This window comes from Oncorhynchus masou, chromosome 32 (genome assembly GCF_036934945.1).
Source record: "Oncorhynchus masou masou isolate Uvic2021 chromosome 32, UVic_Omas_1.1, whole genome shotgun sequence".
Lineage (NCBI taxonomy): Eukaryota > Metazoa > Chordata > Actinopteri > Salmoniformes > Salmonidae > Oncorhynchus > Oncorhynchus masou.
In genome coordinates this window covers 43006805-43027470 of record NC_088243.1, presented here as the reverse complement: position 1 = coordinate 43027470, position 20666 = coordinate 43006805, and the positions used below count along the sequence as shown (strand labels likewise).

Below are 20666 nucleotides of genomic sequence, written 5' to 3'. Positions count from 1 at the left end.
CTACTCTTGTTCTGAGAAATTAAGGCTATTCCATGTGAGAAATTGCCAATAAACAGAAGATCTCGTATAATGCTGTGTACTACTCCCTTCACAGAACACCGCAAATTGTCTCTAACCAAAATAGAAAGAGGAGTGGGAGGAGTGCACAACTGAGCAAGAGGACAAGTACATTAGTGTGTCTAGTTTGAGAAATAGACACCTCACTAGTCCTCAACTGGCAGCGTCATTAAATAGTACTCGCAAAACACCAGTCTCAACGTCAACAGTGAAGAGGCAACTCCGGCATGCTGGCCTTCCCATACCAAAGCAAAGTGTCTATTGATTCTGTATCCTCACAAAAAAAAATCTGCAGAGCTTCGATGATTGTTTGCCCCAAACATTCAACATTTTGTCAGTTGCAAGAATTCTATATATTTGTTTTAGCTGAAAAGCATAAAGTCTTGAATCTTGGGTTGTTTTATATATCAACTCATACACCCTGTACCATGGAATCGGTACATCAATAATCTCTTCCCAGCTATTTTGCAATCTGTATGGCACAGTTGTCAACATTCTGGTCCTCAAATTAAACTGGTATACTTTCCTATTTATGTTATTTTTATTCCCCCGCAAGTTTTGATCCTTTATATTGAGCAGACAGACCAGTTCCCCACCTCCTCCCGCTGCCACCCGCCTCCTCCATTTTTGGGGTAATGCTGTAATCAATTGGTTGTACTCGTGGATTGAGCAGACCTTTCCGTACAATTCTGATAACTCCATGAAGGACATGCCTCTACCATTACAATTTACAATATAGTTTAAGAACAAAATACCCCTTTCAAACATCTTTCCCATCAATACAGGTATTTTATCAACAAGCACATTTGAGTTCAGCCATAATATTTGTTGTAATATGTTTGTTCTACCTTTTCAGGGGGATAAAATTAATTGTAGCCAGCTCTGCAATACTTGTTTGAAAAAGAGATACTTTGAAAAAAAGTGTCATTTTCAATTAATCAAAAATGAGACATGGTAATCTGCACAAAGGCAAAAAGGCCATTTTAAACAATGCTTTTCTTAGTAATCTGCTTGAGTACCATTTAGGGTTCAAATAAAACTTTTGAGTGAAGCTTTTAGAGAGCGTTTGAGTGCTTTTATATTTAATCTCAATGCACCCAATTAATATTCATTATATAGATAAGCATGTTTTATGTTGTCTGGTTTATCGTCCCAGATAAAGTTAAATAGTTTTTGCTCATATGTTTTGAAAAAACGATCACCAGGAGTAGGCAGCTCCATAAGTAAGTGAGTTAACTGAGATATGACTAAGGAGTGAATCAGGGCAATTTTCCATAAATAGACAGGTATTTACCTCTCCATTGTTGCAGGATCTTGTCTATTTTTACAAGTTTTCTATTGAAATTCATTGGAGAGCTTATTTATATATTTTGTGATATGAATACGTCTACTTCACCATCGGCCTATTTCATAGCTAAACTGCAGGGTAATGTAAAAGTTGAATTTTTTAAGGATCCAATACATAATATTATACACTTATCATAATTAGGTTTTAATCCAGAGAGTACAGAAAAGTTCTCGATCTTCAATGAGACATTGCAAGAATCTAGCTTGCGGACTTATTATAAAATTGAGTCATCGGCATACATGGACACCTTTGTTTTTAAGCCTTGGATTTCTAATCCTCTAATGCTGTTACTGGATCTGATTTTAATAGCTAGCATTTCAATGTCCATAACGAATAGATATGGTGACAGTGGACACTCTTGTTTAACTCCTCTTGACAATTCAAAACTCTGAGAAGTAGCCGTTATTTACTATTTTACCCCTGGGGTTGCTATACATTATTTTTGCCCATTTTATAAGAGAATTACCAAAATTGAAAAAGATCTAGGCATTTATGAATAAAATCCAATCTTACTTCATCAAATGCCTTTTCAAAATCCCCTATACATACCATTCCAGGCTTCTTATGTTTCATGATTGTGATGATCGTCTGAAGAAGAAGACCAAGGTGCAGCTGGAAAGTGTTCATGATCTTTAATACTCAGAACACTAAACAAAAACAACAAAAGGAATAATGACCGTCACGTTCTGCCGGCTTCACAGAGCAAACAAAAAACAAGATCCCACAACATAGGTGGGAAAACAGGCTACCTAAGTATGATTCCCAATCAACGATAGACAGCTGCCTCTGATTGGGAACCACACTCGGCCAAAACCAAAGAAATACAAAACAAAGAATGCCCATCCCACCCTGACCTCACCAAATAGAGAAATAAAACATCTGAGGTCAGAGCGTGACCATTATTTATAGTAGTTGTCGTATATTATCTCCAATGTATTGTCCATGTAAAAAACCTATCTGATCAGAATGAACAATACCTGGTAAAACCCTTTTAATTCTGAAAGGGTTTTACCAGGTATTGCATTTTGCTAGTATTCTTGCATCACAACATTGAAGTGTAAGGGGCCTCCAGTTTTAGGTAGACTGGGTCTTTATATTTGCCATCTGGGTCTTGTTGTAATAATAGAGAAATCAGACCTTCCACCTTTTATTTGATTTATTTTACCTTTATCTTTAACTAGGCAAGTCAGTTAAGAACCAATTCTTATTTTCAATGATGGCCTAGAAACAGTGGGTTAACTGCCTGTTCAGGGGCAGAATGACAGATTTGAACCTTGTCAGCTCGGGGATTTTAACTTGCAACCTTCCGATTACTAGTCCAACGCTCTAACCACTAGGCTACCCTGCCACCCCACCTGGCAGACTACCATTTCTATAGGAGTAGTTATTTGCACACACACACACACACACACACACACACACACACACACACACACACACACACACACACACACACACACACACACACACACACACACACACACACACACACACACACACACACACAAACACACACACATCTACCGGTATATCATCAAGCCCTGGGGTTTTTCCAGACTGACTTGGCCTTCGCACTGATCTTTCTGTACATTTGTTAATTTTATATTTTTTAAAATATTTTTTGGAAAGAATTCCTTACTATAATCTTCATTCAGCGGGAGAGGATGAGACGGAATAGAGAACATCTGCCTAAAATAATTAGCTTCCTCTTTTAAAATATAATGTGGAGAATCATTCAGGAAGAATTTTGTGCATTTTTCTCCATATTCCATCCAGTTTGCTTTATTTTTGTATTAGATTACATCATTCTTGAATAAGTTCCTGAAGTTATTTTTGTTTTTCCGCAAACTTATTTTGTATCTCTAGTATCGTTTTTATTGCTATCTACCTGTACTATTAGTTCATGGATTTCCCTTGTTAGTCTTGTCTCTTTAACCAGAAACTGCTTTTTTATTATTGATGAATATTGAATGACCCCTGAAGGTAGATTTACAGGTATCCCAATCAATGAGGGGATTTGCTGAACCTACATATATTATACAGGAAAAATTGAGTTATAAAATATTTTGTCTCAGTTAAAAATAAGTTGTCCTCCAGTAAACTTTGATTAAATTTCCAATATCCCCATCCTCGTGGAAAATCTATGAGTTAAGTGAATGCCAATTCGATGATGATCCGATCGCATTCTTTCTCCTATTAAAACTTTTTTAACCTTTGATGGAAGAGAGAAAGAGACAAGAAAGTAGTCAAGACGACTAGCTTGATTAAGTCTCCTCCTTGTAAGTATAGCCACTAGGTTGGGGTTTTTTATCCTGCAAATATCTACTATTTCTAATGTGTCCATAATATTTGTGATTTCCTTAAGGGTACAGTGATGATAGTTTGTTGAGTGATTACCTTTTACGGTCCATTGAGGTACTTAACACTGTGTTATAGTCTCCTACCATAATGATTCGATCATCTGTTGCCTGTAAATTCAATAAATTGTTGTTTTTGAAGAAGTGTGGATCATCCTAATTTGGGCCATATAGATTCAAGAGCCAAATCTCTTTTTCATCCACTTTCATATTCAAAAGGATCCACCTTCTTAGCGAATCATTCCTGACTCACATCTCCCTCACTAGCTTTAAGCACCAGCTGTCAGAGCAGCTTACAGATCACTACACCTGTACATAGCCCATCTGTAAACAGCCCATCTATCTACCTACCTCATCCCCATACTGGTATTTATTTATTTATTTTGCTCCTTTGCACCCCAGTATCTCTACCTGCACATTCATCTTCTGCCGATCTACCATTTCAGTGTTTAATTGCTATATTGTAATTACTTCGCCACCATGGCCTATTTATTTCCTTAATTCATCTCATTTGCACTCACTGTATATCGACTTTTTGTTTTCTTTTGTTCTACTGTATTATTGACTGTGTTTTGTTTATTCCATGTGTAACTCTGTGTTGCTGTATGTGTCGAATTGCTACGCTTTATCTTGGCCAGGTCGCAGTTGCAAATGAGAACTTGTTCTCAACTAGCCTACCTGGTTAAATAAAATAAATAAAATGAAAATAAATAAATAAATAAATAAATAAATAATAAATAAAGTGAAATAAATAAATATTCAGATCAACATTTTTGTTAATTAATATCATCACACCCTTTGAGTTCCTTTGTCCATGACAGAAAATTATTTCACCACCCCATTACCTTTTTCCACGCAACAAACAAAGTTCCGACACTCATATACTTCAGAACCCGTGAAAACAAATAATGGTAATATATAACCGAGCACCTCACAGTCAACAACGAATCCCGCATAAACTTAGGCAGGCAACAGGTTACGATTATACACACAGAAATTAACGCAAATGAAACCAGGTGTGAAAAAGAACCAAAGACAAAACAAACAGAAAAGGAATCGGTGATGGCTAGTAGACCGGGCGACTCCGACCTCCGCTGGAACAGGGGTAGGAGCTACCTTCGGTAGAAGTCGTGATATCGCCTTACACCAGATTGAAGTTGCATGCCCAAATTGTTTGTGCAGCTTGCAAATAAAAGGTGACAAATTCACTTAAGAAAGTAATTGCTAATGGAAAGGATTGCCAATAATTGAACAACACATTGTGTTCTTGCCTATGGTGTATATTTTGCAGGATATGATTAGTTGCTGTTGCGCTGTCCCATATTGGCGTACAGTAGGCCAAGCTAACACGCCCTTTCTTTGAATAGGCAACAAAAAGACTACATAAAGGGAGGAAACCATAGACCTAGCCCATTCAAATAGGTAGTAATTGTTATTAAACATTCTACCGTCTATTCAAGAACGCTGGCTGCCGCCTGAGTGGTATAGGGTACACATAAATACTTTACTGGAAAACAGTGAAACAGAAGGTACAAAATAACACTGGGAAACAACTAGGACTCGAAAACGTACTCAGGAGATAAGCGCACACGGCAAACGAATCAAGCTTCCTCAAAGGGTAAGAGAAACACACCTCTCTTAAAAGGGAATCATAATTAAGTGAAAATGCCCGAGAAGCCGGTGTTTGGAGGATATATTGGCACGGGTGTTAGGCCGAAGTCGAGCGAAGTCCAGCCAGAATAACAGCAAAGAACATTTGTTTAAGCTGTTTTCTAGTGACATTTATTTGGATACATCCATAAAAATGAGCTAATTAGGCACGATTTCACCTGGCATAGAAAATGTGCTCACTCCTCAGGACACTGTTCTTCAGAAGAGCTAGCCAACAACATGAAAGACTGCAAACTAGCTGCACTTTGTTTCGTTTGACCTTTTTTCAATTGACATTTCTTTGTATATATCCATAAAGATGATGCCAGCTGATTCATGATTTCGACTGGCTGAGAAACTCTGCCTGCCTGTCTTGTCCAGACACGTTCATTACTATGGGACAGCTGGAGATCGAATTGGTATATTGAAACAATGTTGCAAATGTCAGAGAGACAGACAGCAAGGTTTATACAAATCACTGTTGAAAACAGAATGTTAGTCTCAAAGAAATGGGCGATAATGTCTAGATGCTTTTTATAGTGGAGATCGCGTTTATAAAGTGCCTGGCTGGACTGATGAGACAGTGGATTGCGCAGTCAGATGGAACAAAGTAAGTAGGCATTTTAAAGTGACATATTTAGCTGGTGGTAATTAGTATTATAAACTGGGTGGGTCGTGCACTGAATGCTGATTGGCTGACAGTCATGGTATATCAGACAGTATATTATGGTAATGACGAAACATGTAATTTTACTGCTCTGATTATGTTGGTAACCAGTTTATAATAGCAATAAAGCACCTTGGTTTTTATTTTATTTTACCTTTTATTTAACCAGGAAAGTCAGTTAAGAACACATTCTTTTTTTCAATGACGGCCTGGGAACAGTGGGTTAACTGCCTGTTCAGGGGCAGAATGACAGATTTTGTACCTTGTCAGCTCGGGGGTTTGAACTCACAACCATCTGGTTACTAGTCCAACGCTCTAACCACTAGGCTACCCTGCCTCCCCATATAAATGGCCAATATACCAATATACCATGGCTTCAGGCTGTATCCAGTCACCCCGCATTGCGTCATGCATAAGAACAGTCCTTAGACACGGTATGTTGGCCATATACCACACCTCCTGCCTTATTGCTTAAATAGAAAACACCTGTCATAGTCTCTAAAACTGTCTCTGCCGCCCTCTAGTGACAGGTGAACGATGACAGGTCTCTGCCGCCCTCTGGTGACAGGTGGAACCATGACAGTCTAAACCAGGCACATGCACAGGTAGGGCTCTATGGCTGGCTGCATTCACACAGGCAGCCCAATTCAATGTTTTTTCTCCATTAATTGGTATTTTGACCAATTACATCCGATGTTTTCACAGGGTTGATCAGATTGGTCAAAAACCATGCAATTTGTGAAAAAAAAAAGATTGGGCTTCTTGTCTAAACGCAGTCTACATGTGCAGAGCATATGCTCCTTTGCCCTTCCAGACTCCAAAGTGCTATATTACTGCTGTTTGTCTCTCTTGAGCCACCGTAACTGCATGGCTTTAACACTTCAACAAAATAGTATGAATTAATCGAAGATAAATCATATACAGTATATAATTATTATTTTTTCCGAGGAGGTCTTTCTTGCGCAATTTTACATCTAACCAAGATGTTTGGTGCAGTATTTCTCAAGTGACAAAATGTGCATAAACTCTTTGTTGAAGACTCCTTACCATAATTCCCACTTCTATGAGTAGTACTGCTAACCAATCTCTTATGAAGAGGCGGCAGACTCAAGAAAACTTGCCTCAAGAAAAACAGACGGGTGCAACTTTGCTTAACTATGCTCAGTAAGTGTACTGCATCTTCTTTGTTTTAAAGATTTGCTAGCTTATATGAAAAGTTAATTCCAAAGGTTTCCAAAACTGTATCGCAAGTGAAGTGTATTTACGTTTAGACAGAGCGTCGAGATTCAACAGAGCGTCGGAATTGTAGTTCACGAGAGAGCCAGCTGTAATCAGTAACATCAACTGAGAACCCAAGGGGTGGCGGCTGTAAACTGGGTATACCCCACTTGGGTTTTTGAGAGCTACCATAGACCTAAATGAAGGCAGGTGCGTTTATTATATACAGTATGAAGTACTCCAGGTTTTTACCTATATAAAAACCATATTCATCAATATGGGAGAACAAATGACATAACCACAACACCAAAGCTAAACCCTATCAAACCAGAGGTTCATAAAGTGTTATCACAATTATTCTATCCACACACACACACACACACACACACACACACACACACACACACACACACACACACACACACACACACACACACACACACACACACACACACACACACACACAATATACCTGTGACTTGTAATGAATGGTATGATACAGTGTTCTGCCTGTGCGTTGTACTTTTCCATGGTAGCTATTATTAAAAACTGGGTGGTAAATGGAGAAAGATAATGATAATCTGATGCCATCAGTCATCTCTAACTTTGCTGAATGAAACAAATGCTTTCCTGTTGTGTCATACACTCCTACAGGCATTTGACAAACCCTGCATTGCGTCAATGCTACTGGTTCCATACACATTCCCTATTGTAGCTTTAAGGCAATTGTAGCTTTAAGGCAGGTCAGGGAGGGAGGGTGTGTTGTGCCTGCTGATGACAGAGGAGAAACTATTTGTGTCCTCTTGTTTTAAGGACACACAGGGATCACGCCAGTCCACCTGATCTATATGATTAGTCATGGTGACTGACAAGTTTGTTTAGTAAAAATACATTGTCACGGGATTGGAGAAAAGCCATGGTAAAGTAGCACTAAAACAATGAATGATGGAGATACAATAGGCTACTCATGTCACAATTATGATAAGATTCAGAATCTCAGACAGACAGGCGGGAGCTTAATGTGAGGATGTATTTGTTTAATTGTGGCGAATAAGCAAATTGATTATATTCATGTTGTAACCTATATTTAGGTTTTCAGAAAAATAATCTATTAAATCCAACCTCAGTAGATGGAATAATGTCCCAGTTGCTTTAACCAACAGAACCTGTTATATTGCCACGGCTGAATAGCTGTAGTTCAATGTTTCCCATGGCCCCTCCTTCTGCCTATTGGGATAAAATGCATAGTGTGGTTTCAAAATGTATATGATAAGGTAAACGATCCCGGATAAAAAATGAACACATTTACAAAGAGGGAAAGACGTAGGTGGACTATCCGTACCAAACTTTAAATTGTATTTCCAGCCACTAGCATTTTGCCCCATCCTAAATTGGTTTAGACATAATTATTCTTCCCCCTGGCTGAGTATAAAGAGAAATGGTGCCTCCTGTTGCCCCTGGAAAGGTGGTCTTCACTGATATATCACTTAAACAATGTAAACTATTCTTTGGTCCTATGATTGGTCACACAATTTCTATTTGGCACAACATTGGAAAAACAATGTAACTGGGAATCAAAATGGCATGCCCATACTCTAATATTTCACGGTAATGTCTTGCGATCTGGAGGGTGGCCTTTTGCATGCACCCAATGGTCCCAATGTGGTTTGAGAACGTTCCAAGATTTTAAAGATACATACACTTTTACTAGGACACTCCTTATTTCTATATTTGCAATTTAGGTCAGCTATGCTGGCCTATGGAGTCCCTTGGGAAACAACTACCAAACCATCCAATGATGGGATTTATAAATAAATGATCTGGGCTCCTGAATGGACTGATCTCTATAATATATATAAACTACTTTTGGAAAGCTCATATTCTGAGTTAGCTATTAAAGTATGGTCCACATATCTAATTGATTCTGAACAACCCCTTAACTGGAACAGAATTTTGAAAAATATGTCCTTGGCATCCCATAATCCCAACCATCAACTTGTACATTTTAAGTTTGTTCACCGACTGTATTTAACACCAAGGAAACCATGTACAATAAAATTGGTCACAACTCCCAACTGTGTGTGTCCCCTAAATATTTCTGGGTCAAAGTTACCAAATTAATTAAGAAATGTACAGTTGAAGTCGGAAGTTTACATACACCTTAGGCAAATTGTCACGACTCCTACCGAAGGTGGCTCCCCTTCCTGTTCGGGTGGCGGTCGTCGTCACCGGCCTACTCGCTGCCACTGATCCTTTTTCCCCTTTCTGTTTACTGGTTTCACCTGTTTGTGTTTTAGGCTGATTAGTCAGGCTTTATTTACTAGTAGTAGTTTCAATTGTTTAACTTGGGTCAAATGTTTCAGGTAGCCTTCCACAAGCTTCCCACAATAAGTTGGGTGAATTTTGGCCCATTCCTCCTGACAGAGCTGGTATAACTGAGTCAGGTTTGTAGGCCTCCTTGCTCGCACACGCTTTTTCAGTTCTGCCCACAAATGTTCTATAGGATTGAGGTCAGGGCTTTGTGATGGCCACTCCAATACCTTGACTTTGTTTTCCTTAAGCCATTTTGCCACACCTTTGGAAGTATGCTTGGGGTCATTGTCCATTTGGAAGACCCATTTGTGACCAAGCTTTAACTTCCTGATTGTTGTCTTGAGTTATTGCTTCAATATTTCCACATCATTTTCCAGCCTCATTATGCCATCTATTTAGTGAAGCACACCAGTCCCTCCTGCAGCAAAGCACCCCTACAACATTATATTTTTCCTCCAAAATAACAATGGTCATTATGGCCAAACAGTTCTATTTTTGTTTCATCAGAGCAGAGGACATTTCTCCAAAAAGTACGATCTTTGTCCCCATGTGCAGTTGCAAACGATAGTCTGTCTTTTTTTATGGCAGTTTTGGAGCAGTGGCTTCTTCCTTGCTGAGCGGACTTTCAGGTTATGTAGATATAGGACTCGTTTTACGGTGAGGATAGATACTTTTGTACCCGTTTCCTCCAGCATCTTCACAAGGTCCTTTGCTGTTGTTCTGTGATTGATTTGCATTTTTCACACCAAAGTACTTTCACCTCCAGGAGACAGAACGCGTCTCCTTCCTGAGCGGTATGACTGCTGTGTGGTCCCATGGTGTTTATACTTATTATTGTAAGTACTATTGTTTGTACAGATGAATGTGGTACCTTCAGGCGTTTGGAAATTGCTCCCAAGGATGAAGCAGACTTGTGGAGCTCTATACTTTTTTTTCTGAAGTCTTTTGATTTCCCCTTGATGTCAAGCAAAGAGGCACTGGGTTTGAAGGTAGGCCTTGAAATACATCCACAGATACACCTCCAATTGACTCAAATAATGTCAATTAGACTATCAGAATCTTCTACAGCCATGACATCATTTTCTGGAATTTTCCAAGCTGTTTAAAGGCACAGTCAACTTTTTCTGAACCACCGGAGTTGTGACAGTGAATTATAAGTGAAATAATCTGTCTGTAAACAATTGTTGGAAAAATTACTTGTGTCATGCACAAAGTAGATGTCCTAACCGACTTGCCAAAACCATAGTTTGTTGACAAGAAATTTGTGGAGTGGTTGAAAAACGAGTTTTAATGACTCCAACCTAAGTGTATGTATACTTCCAAACTTCAACTGTATGTACTTAAATATTCAATGCTTATGTTACTTAATGATGACATCTCCTTGAATCTCTCAATCAGTCAGAGAAGGTTTTCAAATTGTTTTTGCCTCTAAGATGGGAAAAACCTCACTCTCCCATTTAACAAGTGGATACAGTTACTATTGGAAGTTATAACATTATAATTATTGACAGCGAGAATGAATGGGTGGGATGGGGACTGATGGGCAACCTCGGTTTCTGGGTGAGAAACTGTGGGAGACATGCTTTCATCAGGTCGGGGATGTGGATCGGGAGTGAAGGAGGGAATGGTTTGGGGATATCTTTGTAGGCATTTCTTTGACTTAAAAAAAACTAACTTGTAACCCCCCCCCCTTGAAAAGAGACTATAAAGTAAAAAGCTGCTCACAAAAAAGGAGGAAAAAAATAACTGATCATTGTCATCCTCAATTATCTTCAGTATTTGTTTGATCCAGTAGAGGGAGTGAAGCTACATGGTTTATTTTCCTGGTCTTTATTTTGTAGACTATTTGATCATGGAAAGTATCCTCCTTAACTTGAGTAGCTGAATACCATTATAAATGCATAATGAACAGACAAATAAAAAGAATGTGATGTGTTTAAGTGATAATAACACCTCTGAAGCAAACAATTATTTATACTAATAATCAAAACTACCCTGTGTCTTGGGTTTAGCACAACAAGAACATAGGAAGGCTATTCCCTCACATGGTGATGATGTCATACGTTGGCAATTTGCAGTTTGAAGTGTACTATCACTTTGCATAGAGAGCAGAGTTTTTACACAGAAATTGCACATAGACTCTCCCAGTCAGTGGGGACATGTAGCCAGTATTGACAATGATTGACAAAGCCCATGACAATGATGCTATGAGACACAGTGAATAACAAACACAAAACACAAAAATTGTCATATTCACACGGATGAAATATTTGTTGTTGTTTCCACAGCAGGATACATAGCCTGCCAGATATGTATCCCAGTGTAATTGGGATACTGACACGGATGAAAAAATGTCAGTAATCCTTGTCTTTTCATCTCAATGCAGAGGCTAGAAATCAACACATCTGAAGAAATATAAATGAAAATGAAAGATACCATCTCTTCTAGAAAGAGCCCAGATGTTACATCATCCCGACAACCCTCAGGTAGGTAGCTGCATATTTTGATGGACTGGATTCATCATCTGTCCCCTTCTATTCTCAATATGGGTAATGCTTCTTAGGTAATCACATATTTATTGTGACATTTTGAGGACAATACACAGGGCCATTGCAGTGACATATGTCCTTGTATTGGCAACATTTGACAATTTGGAAAAGATTTGTGAAAAGATTGCCTTGGCTTTCAGGACTTTATATGCCTCCTTTCCACAGCCAATTCTAAAGCCCATGTGAATGGATGGTTGGGTGGGTAGTTGGGTGGGTAGTTAGAGAGAGAGGTGGATGGATGCCTGCATATTTATGACTCGATGCATGCATAGTTAAATGTATAGTTAGGACTCGATTTTATCAATATGTACCAGAGAGAGTGTTTCTATAAATACATTTTCACATGACCCATGTCAATTTTTCACTTGTTCTAATGTATTTTAATTTAATTCATTCAGGGGAGCCCAAAGACATCAGGGTCTCATTTACAATGGTTCCCTGAGGACACCAATACTACAAATTGGGAGGGTCACTGAAACTGAATTATGATTTACCTAGGTCGGTACGTACTAGTGGAACCTTAAGAGTTAACCATCCCTGTGAAAGTGTTTGCTGTCTGATATTTAGACATTTTAACAGTGAAGTGAGGTAGGTCGAAAGTGTGTGTGGTAGAGCTTTGTAATCAAAAAGGGAGTAATGAAGTGATCTACGGGACTTTAATGAGGACAAGCCAACCTTTTGATTTGCCTCATGCAGCGCTACACATCTCCCTGACCAAGGCCCTTCTCCCCTGATTGGTCAGTTCGGCAAAATGTGGGGAAAAAATCAAGGGGTCTGAATACGTGCGGCAGGGTAGCCTAGTGGTTAGAGTGTTGGACTAGTAACTGGAAAGTTCCAAGTTCAAACCCCCGAGCTGACAAGGTACACATCTGTTGTTCTGCCCCTGAACAGGCAGTTAACCCACTGTCCCTAGGCCGTCATTGAAAATAAGAAATTGTTCTTAACTGACTTGCCTAGTTAAATAAAGGTAAAATAAAAAAAATACTTTTCAGAATACACTGTATATACATAGTAAAGAGGACGGTTCCACAAAATTGACCCCTGCAGAACACCTTTAGTAACATCGAGGTAACTTGACTTGAAATCATCATCAAAAAGCACACATTGCGTCCTGTCTGACATATATTCCCCAAACCACTTCCAAGATGCCTGGTCGAGCCCCATTTGAATGAGTAGGGGATGGTTGACAGTATTAAAGGCCTTGGATAGGTCTATAAATATGTCAGCACAGTGATTCCTATGATCTAAGCAATTTAATGTATCATTTAAGACAAATGTAGCTGCTGAAACGGTGCTATGTCCAGGTCTAAAACCAGACTGGTACACATTAAGAATATAATTTGAATTTAAAATAGTTCTTAGATGAGTGTTTGCCAGGGATTCTAATATTTTTGCAAGGCAAGATAGTTTAGAAATTGGGTGGTCTTGATCTAGGTGAGAAAGATCTCCACTTTGTGAAGGGGGAGGACATGCGCCGCCTTCCAGATCTTAGGGATAGCACCAGAAGCAATTGTTATATAAAAATGTGGGTCAAAGTTTTTACAATAGGGGGACAGAAAGCTGCAGTAGAAAGGGATCAAGCGACTCCGTTCCTGTGGATGTTTTTAATACGTCATTGATATAAAAATGGTTCAAATTTACAAAAGAGTATCATTCTCTGCTATCTGTCTAGCAGTGAATAAGAAAAGGGTTAACCCTAGGAAAAAGTTTATTAAAACAATCACAAATGTCATTTTTGTCTGTTATGGGACCAGAGGCTGTCATAACCTGCTGGGGCAATGACGGGGTGTCATTTTTTTTCATAGATTTGACCACTTTCCAGAAATTAGCTGGATTTCCACCACTCTCAGCTACACAATTCAAGAAGTAAGTTGACTTAGATGTCTTCCTCTGGATAGAAAAGCAATCTAATAAAAAGCGCCGGAGGGTATGACTAATTGTGCTATTCTGTGTGTATTTTTGTGCTGTTTGTAACTTTTGTTGTACATAATGTATCTGCCACCATCTCTGTTCTCCGGTAGGTTGTCGTTGTAAATAAGAATTTGTTCTTAACTGTTCTACAGCTGTTGTTTTCCGCAACAAATAGAATTTGATTTGATTTCTCAAATATCTGAAGGACTGCCAATCAGAGGTAGAATCAGTCAATCTAGCCTTAGCCTCAACTGCGATTATTTTCATGAAATCTTTCAGACAAATCATGCGTGAAGCATCGGTTAGATCTGTCCTTTACCCTTAATCTCTTATATGGGTCATGCTTAACTGCAATAGAGTTAAACAGGATCCGAATCAGAGCTAGAGGGACACACCCTCCCAATCATACAACCCCAAGTAATACGGAAAATGTTGCTCATTGAAAGTTTTAAAATGTCTCTTTGATGATCAGTTGATCTGATACTGGCATCAACCAATTCAGGTTAACCCCCAATACTAGTAATTCAGATTTTGCAAGTCAGACAATTTGCAAAAAGCAAATGAGATGAACGAGGGAGGGCAATCCCACTAAAGTTAGTTGGGCATTATTACCTGTCACTCCCTGATCTGTTTCACCTGTCCTTGTGCTTGTCTTCACCCCCCCCCCCAGGTGTCGCCCATCTTCCCCTTTATCCCCTGAGTACTTATACCTGTATTCTCTGTTTGTATGTTGCCAGTTAGTCTTGTTTGTCAAGTCAAACAGTGTTTTGTGTCTCAGCTCCTGCTTTTCGCTTTTTCTTGCCCTCCTGGATTTGACCCTTGCCTGTCCTGTCTCTGATCCCTCCCGCCTGATCACTCTGCCTGACCCTGACCCTGCCTGTCGTCCTCTACCTTTCCCCCACTACTCTGGTTATTGTCCCCTGCCTGCCTTGAACTGTCTATCGCCTGCCCTGTTGCTGTAATAAACATTGTCACTCCAACACAGTCTGCATCTGGGTCTTACCTTCAAACCTGATAATTACCAAGCCTTACATTTAGGACAAGACATTCATATGGCTTGAGGACAAAGGTGGTAATACATACAGCAAATCACACAGTAGTTGTTCTTTATTAATATGGTGACACTCCCACCCCTGCCAGCTCTGTCAGATCTATAAACATTAGAACCATTCAGACACATCAGAGAATGGAACATACTTTGTTAACCAGGTCTCAGTAATTATCAAATTGCCTGCATTCGTTTGAGAAGCCAGAATTACAATAAGATCCATTTATGAAATCAAACTTCTGATATTTACATGAATCAGTCCAAGGCTTCGGGATTTCAGATTGGACATAGTCTCGAACATAGTCTCGAACACAAATATGCTATGATCAGTAGGTAACCCTCTATATATCAGTGGTTCCCAGACTTTTTATAGCCCTGTACCCCTTCAAACATTCAACCTCCAGCTGTGTTCCCCCTGTAGCATCAGGGTCAGCGCACTCTCAAATGTTGTTTTATACCATCATTGTAAGCCTGCCACACACACTCTATACGATACATGTATTAAACAAAAGAATGATTGAGTTTTTGTCACAACCCGGCTCGTAAGAGTCTCAGTCTTAAATAATTTCCCACACTAGGTGTAGCAGGTAAGGTGGAGTCAGGCACAGGACACAGAGATGAGAGATGACACAGAGATGAGTAATGCACGTAACTTTACTCAAAATAACAAATATTCCAATAAGGAAAATAATCAAGCTCACAAATACAGACAAACTTACAATGAACAAACACAAACTAAACCATGGAGGAACCAGAGGGTTAAATAAGGAACATATAATTATGGGAATGGAAACCGGGTGTGTACAATGAAGACAAAACAAATGGAAAATGAAAAGTGGATCGGTGGCTGCTAGAAAACCGGTGACGTTGACCGCCGAACGCCGTCCGAACAAGGAGAGGGACCAACTTTGGCAGAGGTCGTGACAGTACCCACCCCTTGACATGCGGCTCCAGCTGCGCCCCGACACCGGCCTCGGGGAAGACCCGGAGGACGAGGCGCAGGGCGATCCGGGTGGAGACGGTGAAACTCCCGCAGCAACGAAGGGTCCAGGATGTTCTCCACCGGTACCCAGCATCTCTCCTCTGGACCGTAACCCTCCCACTCCATGAGGTACTGAAGGCCTCTCGGTTGCCACAAAATATTGGGGTCATGATAGGCCCAGCACCACGGGAAACGCAGGAGAATCAATAAGGAAGAGACTAATTCTCTCCTCATGACCCTCCTGCGTAACCATGCATAGTGGAGCGGTGGCCTCCCTAATCAACCCTGACCCTAATGGTCGACTATCTAAGGCGTGTACAGGGAAGGGCATATCAACAGAAACAATGGGGATCCCTAAACTATGTGCAAATGAACAGTCAATAAAGTTCCCAGCTGCACCTGAATCTACTAGCGCCTTATGCTGGGAATGCGGGGAAAACTCTGTATTTAGTTTCCATGCTAGTGAGGGCCGAGAATCCTCTCACATAGGTACGTGGTTTCAAAGGGCATCAGTGTCTTAACAGCGCGGTTTGCCAAGACAGGATACTCTGAGTGCAGCCCAATCCATAAATCTGGCAGTGGCCTCTGATTAAATTAAAAATTTCACAGAACCGCTTGTTGCAATTTCGATGAGGCTCTCTTGTTCAGATATCGGTAAGTGGACTGGAGGCAGGGCATGAAAGGGATAATGAATCCAGTTGTTTGTGTCATCTGTTTCAGGAAAGTACCTGTGTAATTGCGCACCCACCTCACATAGGTACCTCGCTATATCACATTTGACGTTGTCCGTAAGCTTGAGTTAATTTGCACACAAAAAAAACATACAATGATGGAAAGACCTGTGTGTTGTCCTTGTTAATGCAAACAGAGAAGAGCTCCAACTTCTTAATCATAGCCTCAATTTTGTCCCGCACATTGAATACAGTTGTGGAGAGTCCCTGTAATCCTCAATTCAGATCATTCAGGGGAGAAAAAACATCACCAGTCGTGTGAGAAACTCATCATCATGCAAGCGGTCAGACTGATAGTCAGTAACGAGAACTTTAAGCTTGTCTCTCAATTTAAAAAAAAAAACGTGTCCATACTTTGCCCCTAACCAGTACACTTCTGTATTTTGTGAAAGTATTACATGGTCGCTGCCCATGTCATTCCATAATGCAGAAAATACACAAGAGTTCAGGGGCCTTGCTTTAACAAAGTTAACCATTTTCACTGTAGTGTCCAAAACGTCTTTCAAGCTGTCAGGAATTCCCTTGGCAGCAAGAGCCTCTCGCTGGATGCTGCAGTGTACCCAAGTGGCGTCGGGAGCAACTGCTTGCACCCACTCCACTATGTCTCCCTGTTATGGTATTTGCCCCATCAGTACATCAGTACCAACATGAGCAGCTGCTACGTTTGGCTGCATACAGGCCATTAGTGGAATTCCCGCGAGAGAGTAACAGTTAATATGATTTGGATGTTAATTATTTGACAAGGCTACCTGTATTTGACATTGTGTTGTTATTTCGCTGAACACTAGATGGTTTAATTTAATTTTTGGCAGTGGGAGGCTACACAGGTGATAAAATATTAATGGACTGTTTGAAAATGTGAAGAAAAAAATGTTTAAAATATATATATTTAAAAAAGAAAATGGGAATAGTGTTTTTATTTGGCGTAACCCAGTTTGGGAATAGCTGCTCTATATGAAATAGTCATGGGATTGGCTTAAAATGACCCACAAAAGACATCATGCAAATCACAAGAGGTTGGTGACACCTTCATTTGGGAGGAGGGGCTCAACGTATTGGCTGGAGCTGAATAAGTGAAGTGGTATCAAATACATCCAACACATGGTCTGCATGTGTTTGATGTCATTCCATTTGCTCTGTTCTAGCCTTTATTATGAGCTGTCCTCCCCTTAGCAGCCTCCAGTGATGCAAATATCTCCCTCCAAAACTTCAAAGCTGTTCCCCCTGAGCAAATCACACCTGTCAAACTATATCGCCACTTAACACGACTTGTGTGAATGCCCCAAATGGAACATGTCATTATGGGTCACAGATATGTATCCCGGTGAGAGATAAGAGACAGCATAAGGCGTTCTTCAGAGGTTGTTTACAGGTGCACAACACAGGCATTGATCTCCATAGAGCCAGGAGGAGCTTTGAGGCTTGGTCTCCGTTCTGAGACCCGGTGTGTGTGTGCATATATGAATTTGTGGGGGGGGGGGGGGGCTGGGGTCCAGGGGCTATGCGCCAAAGGGGAGAGGGTGCATCCTACCCGGGGGGCCTTAGAGGTTCATTCATACTGCATAGTGGACCGACCAGTTCAGTTCACCATCTGTATCCGCCCACCTATAAGAACCGTTGGAATTTCTACAGCACTTGCCTATGGCAGCCTCCAGGGGCTTAGGCTAAGGATGGATCAATCCGCCAATCCCCAAAATCCTCCAATATCTTGTCATTGTATTAGCTTCAAATGCTAACAACTTCCTCCTGGTTGTTAAAGGCCAGCTGCAGGTGGTTTTATGACTGGGGGTTTGATTGGGAGGGCTGGAGAAGGGCTGTGTCATTTCTTTAGCCCTAGTTGAAGCTGTGACTCGCAGGGTCATGGTTGTGGTGCATAAATGTGGTGCATAAATGTCTTGGTCTTATGCGCTTGACAGATGCAGTGTCAAAGTAGTGTTGTGATCAGTGAAAATGTGTGGGTTTCCTCTCATTTACAAGAGGGAGAAACCAGATTTTTGCAACTTTGAACGTGTCTATTTCAGAGCATCTATTATTTAACACAATCATTGGAGGGTGACATTGTGTTTTATTCGGTATGTTTGGGAAATTAAGCATGTGATTGTCATGACCTGTGACATACAGTGTGTGTGTGTGTGCGCGTGCCTCTGGTGTGTGTGTGTTCTCCATATTATTTATATTTTTTCATGTATAACTACATGTAAGTCACTCATCCACAGCTGTCAGTTCCTTGCCATGCGTGGGCGATGCCCACCATCTCCAGAGGAATGCACGAACGTTGGTGTTAATGACAAGTGTCTCTAAAGGGTATCCGACAAACCAGTTTCAAAAAGCAAACGAGCCTGCGGGCGGCCAGTACATACGTCCCTTAATCACGGCTCAAGAATGCATGTACGTTAGGAGAACAAGAGTAAAGCTTTATTACTGTCTACATGTCACTCTTTCAGGAAGGCTGGTTAGTTTCTTTTTGAGCAATGAGGTGATACACCTTTCTGCGGAGAATGTTGTGCCATTATGAGGTTAGGTCATGGCAGAGCAGGCGGTTTCTTCAGTCCTCTCTACCTGCCCAGGCTCGTCTCCCTGCACGTTTGGGAACATGGAGGCTTTGATTTACAGTGCCTTGCGAAAGTATTTGGCCCCCTTGAACTTTGCGACCTTTTGCCACATTTCAGGCTTCAAACATAAAGATATAAAACTGTATTTTTTTGTGAAGAATCAACAACAAGTGGGACACAATCATGAAGTGGAACGACATTTATTGGATATTTCAAACTTTTTTAACAAATCAAAAACTGAAAAATTGGGCCTGCAAAATTATTCAGCCCCATTAAGTTAATACTTTGTAGCGCCACCTTTTGCTGCGATTACAGCTGTAAGTCGCTTGGGGTATGTCTCTATCAGTTTTGCACATCGAGAGACTGAAATGTTTTCCCATTCCTCCTTGCAAAACAGCTCGAGCTCAGTGAGGTTGGATGGAGAGCATTTGTGAACAGCAGTTTTCCCACTTGTTGTTGATTCTTCACAAAAAATACAGTTTTATATCTTTATGTTTGAAGCCTGAAATGTGGCAAAAGGTCGCAAAGTTCAAGGGGGCCGAATACTTTCGCAAGGCACTGTATAAAGGTGACAGTGACAATGTTAGGAGGTAGTTCAGAATCGTTGAATGAGTGATTTGGGTGGGATTAGATGCATACCTATGACTTGAGTGTGACTTTATTGATTGAATCATTATTTTGTTTTTTGGGTATGCGCCTATCGGGAACATTGGTTTCGGTGGTATGTGCCACTGACTCTTTGAAATGTGTATTATTAGACCGCTCAAGTAATTCAATTGGGATTTTTGGGTCTCATAACTTTTACTGGTTGAGGAGTCAAAAGTCCCATTGAGTGGATGTTACACAAGCATTTAGGACAGTTGCTGTTCACTATCGAACTAGCGTATTTTCCTTGATGTCTTGAATGTAGAATTCATTATTACATTCCTTCTACTCCTCAATAGCTACTATGCCAGTCCAGTACAGTCTATTATAAGTAAAAACGTGCAACCTCAACGCCCACATATCACTGGCCCTACAATAGAGTACACAACCTATCAAATGCCAGGCCTGCCACATAATAAAACCCAATTGTCTTGACCGTATTGAGTTACCAAACAAACCCACACAAAACACATATTTCTAAAGGCAGCACAATTCCAGCACCCTGCCACATAGAACATGATATGGATCATTAGTCCCCTAAACTGTAACCATTACGACTTTGACAAAACCACTCAAATTCCTGCTGTTGCACTTAGTTATTAACCTGTCAGGTCCATAAACCCCACAATGTATTGTTC

The 20666-nt window shown here is 40.4% G+C and overlaps 1 long non-coding RNA gene across 1 annotated transcript; it reads left to right on the top strand.

The window, feature by feature from the left end:
• Positions 1-5264: 5264 nt before the first annotated feature.
• LOC135526998 (uncharacterized) lies at positions 5265-12626 on the top strand. Its single transcript, XR_010453378.1, has 3 exons — positions 5265-5380; positions 11997-12096; positions 12558-12626. It is a non-coding gene; the product is annotated as an uncharacterized LOC135526998 (long non-coding RNA).
• The last annotated feature ends 8040 nt before the right edge of the window (positions 12627-20666 follow it).